Source organism: Echinops telfairi, unplaced genomic scaffold (genome assembly GCF_000313985.2).
Source record: "Echinops telfairi isolate 266 unplaced genomic scaffold, ASM31398v2 ScPeMD7_3509;HRSCAF=4178, whole genome shotgun sequence".
NCBI classification, from domain to species: Eukaryota; Metazoa; Chordata; class Mammalia; order Afrosoricida; family Tenrecidae; genus Echinops; species Echinops telfairi.
The window spans coordinates 13,730,498-13,739,893 of NW_022107407.1; positions in this window are offsets into that span (position 1 = coordinate 13,730,498).

Sequence of the window (9,396 nt, forward strand, 5' to 3'; positions counted from 1 at the left end):
CCCTGGTTGGGGTATTCTAGGCCCCAGGCTTTGGAGGAAGATGCAAAGACAAATTCTGCCCTGCGACTGGAATGCCCGCGGGACTCTCCTTATCTTTCAGGCCATGAGAGCTTTAGCTTTGCTTTAGCAATTAATATCTGAAGAGTGAGTAGATACTTCAAGTTTTGGAATGGCTTGTGAGTGTACAGATAGAAAGTGATTTAAAAATATATATATCACTTGGCTGATGCATATAAAGTAAAACTAATAAAAAAGCCATTTCTTGACACTGATCCCCTTTTCCCCCCACAATGATCAGAATTAATCCCTTTTTAAAGAAAAGTATATTATAAGAGTTAAAATTTTCTGAGTTCCATTTCCTTTTAGCACTGCAAATAAACTCAAGATACAAATTGTTGAAATAAATGGCTAAAAGGTAAATATCAGTTTTGAAGCTAGTTCATGCAAATGAAAAGTATTTCATTCTTTTCACTCTAGATTATTGGTCCAAAATGTTTTTTGTCCAATCAGTTCTGAGCCATGACAACCTTGTGTATGTCAGAGTTGTATGGCTGATTTTTTGGAAGAAGAGAGCCAAGCATTTCTTCCTAGGCACCTGTTAGTGGGCCAAATAATCAATACTGGTTCTGAGAACTCCACTTAAAAAAAAAAAGGTTAAATTGTAAAGTTTGCCATTTTCTTTTTTTTTTTTTAAATCATTTTATTGGGGGGCTCATACAACTCTTTTTAAAAAAATCATTTTATTAGGGGCGCATACAACTCTTATCACAATCCATACATACATCAATTGTGTAAAGCGCATTTGTACATTCATTGCCCTCATCATTCTCAAAACATTTACTCTTCACTTAAGACCCCCGCATTAGGTCTTCATTTTCCCCCTCCCTCCCCGTTCCCCCCTCCCTCATGAGCCCTTGATAATTTATAAATTGTTATTTTGTCATATCTTGCCCTGTCCGACGTCTCCCTTCACCCACTTTTCAATTGTCCGTCCCCCAGGGAGGAGGTCACATATAGTTCCTTGTAATTGGTTCCCTGTTTCCTACCCACACTCCCTCTACCCTCCCTGTTTCGCCACTCACACCACTGGTCCTGTAGGGCTCATCTGCCCTAGATTCACTGTATTTCTAGTTGCTATCTGTACCAGTGTACATCCTCTGGTCTAGCCAGACTTGCAAGGTAGAATTCAAGTCATGGTAGTGGGAGCGGGGAGGAAACATTTAGGAACTAGAGGAAAGTTGTATTTTTCATCCTTGCTACATCGCACCCTGACTGGCTTGTCTCCTCCCCGAGATCCCTCTGCAAAGGGATCTCCAGTGGACTGCCATTTTCTTGTAAATTCAATTTATATAAGGAAAAACAAGGAGTCCTGATGGTATAGTGGTTAAGCATTGGCCTGCTAACTCCAAAGACAGAAGTTCAAAACCACCAGCCACTCCACAGAAGAAAGACGAGGCTCTAACTCTCATAAAATCCTCAAAACCGGGCCAATAGATAACATGATGCTCAACAGGAGATTAGAATTGTCAAACATCTCATTTTACTTGGATCCACAATTAACACCCATAGGAGCAGCAGCAGTCAAATAATCAAAGGATGTATTACATTGGACAAGCCTGCTGCAAAAGACCTCTTTTAAGAGTGTTTTTTGTGTGGAGTCTAGCCTGTCAATCAGGTCACAGCCTGATGATGCCTCCTTGTGGGCATGGCCTTCTCATGTGGATTCTAAGCGTATCCTCTCTCTCTTTGCCTCATTTTCCTATTGACGAGCCAGGCGGCAGAGCCCTATGGACACAGTCCTGTTATGCTTCCACTGCCATTGGATCCACAAGACTTTTTACCCACCGGCCTGTGATCTTTCTGCATTCAGCATCATTATAAGAGGCAACGTGAGTCTGATGAGGAAGTTATGGACTTGTATTAGACAAATGGGCTACTATGGGACTTATGGACTTGATCTGGACTGGGCTGGGATGTTTTCTCAATATACAATTGCTCTTTGATATAAAGCTCTCTCTTATACATATATGCATGTCTCTGGATTTTTTTCTCTAGTCAGTCCAGACTAACACACAAGTATATCACTTTGGGGACAAAGGAGATTCTGCCTCAAGCTATGGTATTTCCAATGGCCTTATATGCATGAGAAAGTTTGATGATAAATGAACATGACTGAAGAATTGATGCAATTGAATTATATTATTGGTGAAAAATATTGAATACATCATGAACTATCAGAAGAATGAATGAATCTGTTTTGGAAGACAAATAGATGCTCGGAATATTCCTTATAAACAAGGATGACAAGACTTCATCTGATATATTTTGGATGTTATAGGGCAGTCCCTGGAGAAGCACAACATGTTTGGACAGGTAAAGGCTCAATGAAAAAGAGGAAGACTATCAAGGAGAAAACTTGACATGGTGGCAGCCATACTGGGCCCATGCATGACAATGTTGAGGATGGCATGGGACTATGCAGTGCCTTATTTTCTTGTGCACAGGGCCACTGTGAGTTGGAGCTGACTTGATGGCATCTAACAAAATCAATACACACACACACACACACACCAAAATTACTCCCTTGATCTTAATAGAAATAACTGACATTTTGTAAACATAAATCAGGTGTAGCCCACCTTGTTTGTGCCTTGACTTGAAATGCTGTGCTGTGAAATCTTCATTTCTTGACACTTCGCACATCCCAACTGGGGAGTTATTTCTATCTCTCTCTCTGGGATTGTCAACGCAGATTCAGTATCTGAATGGGTCCTGTTGGTAAACACATAGGTAGTTGTTACTATCATTACTCAGAAGAATCCACAAGTGCCCATCAAATGCATATAGTTTTATTCTTGCATTTAGCAGTGGATAATTAAATATAAGGGATGCTTCCTTCCAGAATTTGTATCAGGGAAAGTAGCCTCTGCTGGCTGTTGAGAATCTCTTCAAGTTCTTCATTCACAATGTTTCTTTGAAAGGTTATGACTTTTTAGGTTAATTTATATTGTGGCGTGTAGTTTAATCAGCATCAGATAAGAATAATGTTAGATAAAGATGATGTGAGCTGAGGTTTAATGATTAGAAACACCCATTAAAATATGTAAAAGTCCTATACCAATTACTATACTCAATTCTAATCTTGCTACACTTTATTTTATACAGTTTTAATTATTAAATTAAGGCATGCATAAAATATAATGACGATGAGGAAATTAAACCATAGCATACATCCTCATTACCCAAATTTACCTTAATATTTGTTTTACATTTACACAGGACATTATTGAATTGGATATAATTTTATTTGACCATAATTAAAGCAAAAACACTCTTCTGTTTTCTTCTTTTATCATTTAACCAATCTAAATGATGACTTCTTTATGTTCAAATTTATTTTAATGGCTATGTTATAATTCACAAAATATACAATTAGTAATAATTAGTCATTCTTTTCATTAGGACATCTGGTCATTTTCATTTTTATGCTATCATATTGTAATACAGCCTGGCTGAAGAAATGTTTTTCTTCTTTAGCCTTAGCATAAATTCCTACTTAAGTGGAGATCAAATAACACTTTATATATATAATTTGCCTGTCTCTCCAAAACAGTTCTTTTAATTTATTCTGCCACTAACAACTATAAGCATGCCATTTCAATAAATCTTACAAGCATTGTGAATTATACTATTTTAAATATTATTGAGTGGTAGCTTTAATTTAATAAGTTTAAGTGATTTCTTGCTATTGTTTGAAGCACCTTTTCTTTGATTACTAAGAAGTATAAAGGTTTTGATCTTACTTTAGACCACCAGTGCTTGGAATTAATACTCCAATGTCTTTTGCATTTTAAATTATTGAGTTTAAATATTCCTTTGTAATTTATTAGCTATCATATGCTCCTAATACTTTATAGATAAATAGGTATCTACAAATCTTAATAGTAATTTTTCCTACATTTTTATGACATGTATCATGGCAAAAAGTATTGCTTTTCCATTTGCTCAAATATCCATTTTTTATTTCCCATAATTGCTAAATAAACATATTTCTTTAAATAATTGAAAGCTAAAAAAAAATCATATCGAGAGTATTTCAGAGCCTAAAATTGTGTCTTAGAACCTGCATCCACTGTTTTCACTCATTACTATCATCACTTTGTAGTTCCCTCTCAATTTTAAATAATAATGATTAAAGAAGCCCTAGTGCATTATGTGTTGGACTGCTAACTTCAAGATCAGCAGTTTGAAACCACTAGCCATTTGTCAGGAGAAAGATGAAACTGTACTCTTGCAAAGAGTTACAGTCTGGGAAGCCACAGGGGCAGTTCAACGATGCTGTCCTATAGGGTTGCTGGAATTGGAGCTGACTTGAGGGCAGTGAGAGAGAAATGCAATGGATAGTCAGCAAACAATTGCATAAGCACTATCTTATTGACATAGAAAAATTAAATAAAGTGGTTACACAAATGGCCACCAGGTAAATAACTTACTTTTTAAGAGCAGGTATGGATCACAATGTTAATTTTGAACAACAAGTTATATTCATGAATTAAGCTACAGAAAATTTAAGAAAGCCAATTATATAAAAAAACTGTGAATCTAATTTTGATAAAGTGATTATTCTGCAGAAATGCATTTTAGAAAATATGACACATAGATCATATTCAATAAGGATGTACTTATTATTTCCACTATTTCTGCAAATGGCCAAGCCGTTGTCCTCCAGATTTCTTTCCATCGATGAGTGAGTGCTTCAAGTGCTACATCAGCTTGTTGAAACATTTTGATTGGTATTCCAGCAATTCCTGGTGACTTGTTTTTGGCTAATGGTTCCAGTGCAACTTAAATGTCTTCCTTAACTCCCACTGGTTCTTGCTCATATGCTACCTCCTGAAACGGTGGAATGTTGCCTAGTCCTTTTTGCTACAGTGACTCAGTATTTTTCCCCATCTTCTTTTGATGTTTCTTGTAGCTTTCAATATTTTGCTCATAGAATCTTTTAGTACTGCACCTTCTTAAGTTCTTTCAGTTTAAGGACTGCTGAGTGTGTTCTTCCCTTTCAGTCTGCTTCCTCTTGGTCTCTGAATAGATCACACTCACTGGAGTAACCGTGAACGATACAAAGGCTGACAAGAGGCCACTAAGAATCAAGAAGTAAACAACAAAATGGAAACGGGTCAGAATCCAAGGCGATTGGATTACTCACTTGAGGTTGCACCCCTTATCAGACTGAAACCCACAGCCACCCTAGACTACATCCCCTAAACTGCGTGACCATCCAGCTAAGAGCCCAGCGGGGAGCGTTTCTTGACTGCTGCAATGGAACAGAGCTCTCCCCCTCTCGCTGGCAAATCTTGCCTGTTTTGTCTTAACTCGCTATTGATATGTGTGAATGCCCATTGGAATAAATTGGTTAATTTATTAAGAGACTGAGTCATAGTGTGTTATGCTCGTGAAAGAACCTGGCCTAGTTACTGTGCAAAGCTCAGAGACTGAAAGGTCGCTGCCCTCATACCTAAGTTGGCTGATTCCTAAGCTCTGTCTTCAGAAAGGTCAGAAAGTGCTCAAGAGTCTTTGCACATTTTATTATAATATTTTGCTTTGTCTTCTCAAGCTGCCCTTTGAAATGTTCTGTTCAGCTCTTTGACTTAATCATTTCATCTATTTGCCTTAGGTAATGTCTCTTCTGACATCCACTCTGATCTTCTCTTTCTCTCCTGTCTCTTAAGTGACCTTTTGCTTTCTTCATGGATAGTGTTCTTGATGCTCCCCCATGGCTCAGCAGGTCCTCTGTCATTAGTGTTCAATGTAGCAAATCTGTCCTTAAGATGCTTTGAAATTTAGGTGGGATAGATTTCAGGTCATATGTTGGCTTTTGTGGACTTGTTTCCATTTTCATCTTCAACCTAAACATACCTATGAGCAATTGGTGGTCTGTTCCACTGTCAGCCCTGGCCTCCTTCCCGTGGCATAGTGAGCTTCTCCATGATCTCTTTCCACAGATGTTGTCAGTTTGATGTCTGTGTGTTCCATCTGGAGAATAGCAGTGTAGAGTCACCATTGTGCTATTGAAAAAAGTTATTTGCTATTTAGAAGCAATTGGTCTCACAAAATGTTATCATTCCCTCTCTAGTTTCATTTCTATCACCAAGATCATATTTCCCAACTAATGTTCCTTCCTTTTTGTTTTTAGAGTTTGCCTTCCAATCATCAATAATTATGAATGCATCTTGATTGCATATTTGATAAATTTCAGACTGAACTAGTGAAGTTCTTCAATTTTTGCATCACTAGTTTTAGTGGTTAGTGTATAACTTTGAATAATGGAGGTTCTTGACTATAGCTAAATAGCATCCTACAAAGAGAGCATTGTAATTCAAAACAGATCTTGAAATGTCCCTTTTGATGCTGAATGTCATGCCCTTTGTCATCACCGTGTCTTTCCTGGCACCGGAAACCATATGCTTTCTCATCAAAATGGCCAATGCCAACCCATTTCAGCGCACAGATGCCTAGGATATTGATTTTTATGTTTCTTTTCATTTCTGATGACATCCAATGTTCCTTGATTCATACTTCATATAATCCAAGTTCCAAGAATTTTGCAGCGGTTTCTTCTCATTTTGAGTTGTGCCCCATCAGTAGTGGAAGATCCTGAAGCCTTTACTCCCACAGGCTCTACTCTGTTCAACTCCTCATTGTCAGCTCTACTTTGAGAAGGCAGGTGCTCATCAGTCATAACTGGAGTTCCTTCTCACCTTATGGGCTCATTTCTGGCACTACTCTGTCAGTGTTATCATGTTATCTGAACAAAGCTTTCAGTGGCTAATTCCTCTGAAGTGGACAGCTGATTCCTTATTCTTAGGGAAATGCCATTACCAGGTAAGAACTACTTCTGATTAAGGTGATCTCTAGAACCTTTCTGAAAAATACAAAACCTATGTTTAGCTGGGCGCATCATGGAGCAGTGAGGGAGAAGAGAAGAAAGGGGTCATTCCAGAGCCTTCCTAGTGCCTTCTCACTGCGCTGTTAGCCCTTCTCTCAGGCCTACAGACAATGTGAGGCAGGACACTCACCAGCAGACAATACCAGGACCGTTGGCCCTAGTGTCCGCCAGAAATTAATGTGCAGGGTGACTCTGGACTAGTTACCTAGATGAGGGAACTGAATGAGTTCAAGTGCTTTCTGGAAAAATCCTATGATTTTACTAATCTATAATGATTAATTTTACCACATTAAAGATGCTTCTAGGTATGGCAGCCATCAGTCTCTATCCAAACCCCACAGCACAGTGGTTCTCAACTTTCCTAATGCTGCGACCCTTTAATACGGTTCCTCATGTTGTGGTGACCCCCTAACCATAAAATTATTTTTGTTGCTACTACATAACTGAAATTTTGCTACTGTTATGAATCGGGAGACCCCTGTGAAAGGGTCATTTGACACCCCCGAAGGGGTCACGACCCACAGGCTGAGAACCGCTGCCACAGCACCTTCCTACAGAACCAAAGCCTCTTTTCAAATTACCGTCCTTGACTGGGACAGAGTACCCCATGAGCAAGGTAAACACAGGCTTACTTGTGCTTACTTACAAATTCGTAGTGAACATTTTCACATGTATTCACCATAGATGAAACTGTTCACTACAGATTAGTAAGCAAGCACAAACAACTCTGAGCTCCTCTTGCTCACTGAGTACTCTGCCCCTGCTCCAAGTGCCCCCTTTCAGTTGTTGAGCAGTGGCAGAAAGAGAGGGAGTCTGATTTTGTTTTGTTCTGGCTCTGGCTTGCTTTTCTTGTTTTCTTCTGACCTCTTCCTGGTCTTTCCTTTCCTTAACCGCCTTTTGTGATCTTTGATTCTACCTCCCTTATGTTTACCTGATTTCATGTTAGACACATTTTCAGTGAGCTCCGATCTCTTTTGTTTTCTTATTTCCTTTCTACAGGAACAGCCTTCTGATAAATAGAGGCTATTTTTGTCGCATCTTTAGAGATGAAAAGATTTTTATCCATGTTGTTCTTGTTAGTTCCAAGTCATCACTTTGACCCTGTGAACAGCAGACAGCCACACTGGCTGGTCCTGCGCCATCCTCACACTTGTTCTTCTATTCCCGGCCAGGGACTGTGTCAATCCATCTTGTGAAAAGTCTTCCTCCTTTTTGCTGCCCCACTCTGTGACCAAGCATAATGCCCTTTCCGGGGACGGGTCTCTGCTGACAACATGTGTTTTTATTTATATTATATGCTAAATTGGTTGGAATCGTTTTTTTCCTGGAATTCTAGCTTCTGCGGTTTCTCCCAATGGCCTCAGTCAAATGCACATTAGGCTGGTGTCTGTCCGCCAAGCTTTCCTTCAAACCCCTTGGCACAATCTTTCTTTGACATACATTTTCAGATACTGCTTTGATACTCAAAAGCATTCTGAATATTCACTTTATCCTTTCAGTGTGCTAGTTACCATCAAAACCTTTGAAACAATCCTTCTGAGAATCAAGTGTCCGTTTTCTCTGAAAACCAGAGTTCACGTCACTGTCCCCTCAGTCAGTCCACAGGCCAGATTCTCCACCAGATTGGTCTTTGATAACGCATGTTCCTCATTTTATTCTGCTACCCAAAGCTCACAGAGGATTTATCAGCTTTCTCCATTTGCACACTAAATCTGTCTTCAAAAATTCCATGCTGAGATTAAGTTTTAAACTAAGTACTTAGTCCACATTCTTGGCAAACCACTGATTTATCCATTCGACCTTATTCCACACAATAGTTCCCTCTGTAATGGTGACATGTTTTCATGTTTGTTTTTTCTTCCTTGAGGTTTTGAGGTTCTTGGGAAAAGCGATTCTCTTTCTCTTGTATATGTTGATGTGTCCCTGGGGCCCAGATGCTGTGGTGCATGGCCTTGGCATCATACCTTGGCTTCTCTTCACCTGCATCATTCACAGTTAGTGTCCTGTTTGCATTCATTTAAACATGGTCCCCTGAGTGACAGATGTGAGGATGACAGGAACTTCCAAGACCCTTCTTGCAGGTTGAAAATGAACAGCTGTCTCCCAGAATTATTTACAATGCAGTATGGTCCTGTGCTTTGTCATGCATTTGGGAAATCCTCTGTGGCACTGTGTCCTTGTGCCTCCCCAATTCAACTGTCCTTTCTCTGCTCCTTAACTGGACAGTACAAGCCCCACTGAGTCTTGTGCTTGGTGGTCATTGCTTCTAGCTAATTCAAAATTTCAATGCAATTTAACAAGTAGCTCAAAGGGGCTAACCCCACTTCTACAATTGCGTGAGTCATTTTTTTAAAAACATTTTATTAGGGGCTCATACAACTGTTATCGCAATCCATACACACATCAATTGTGTAAAGCACATTTGTACATCATTCTCAAAACATTTT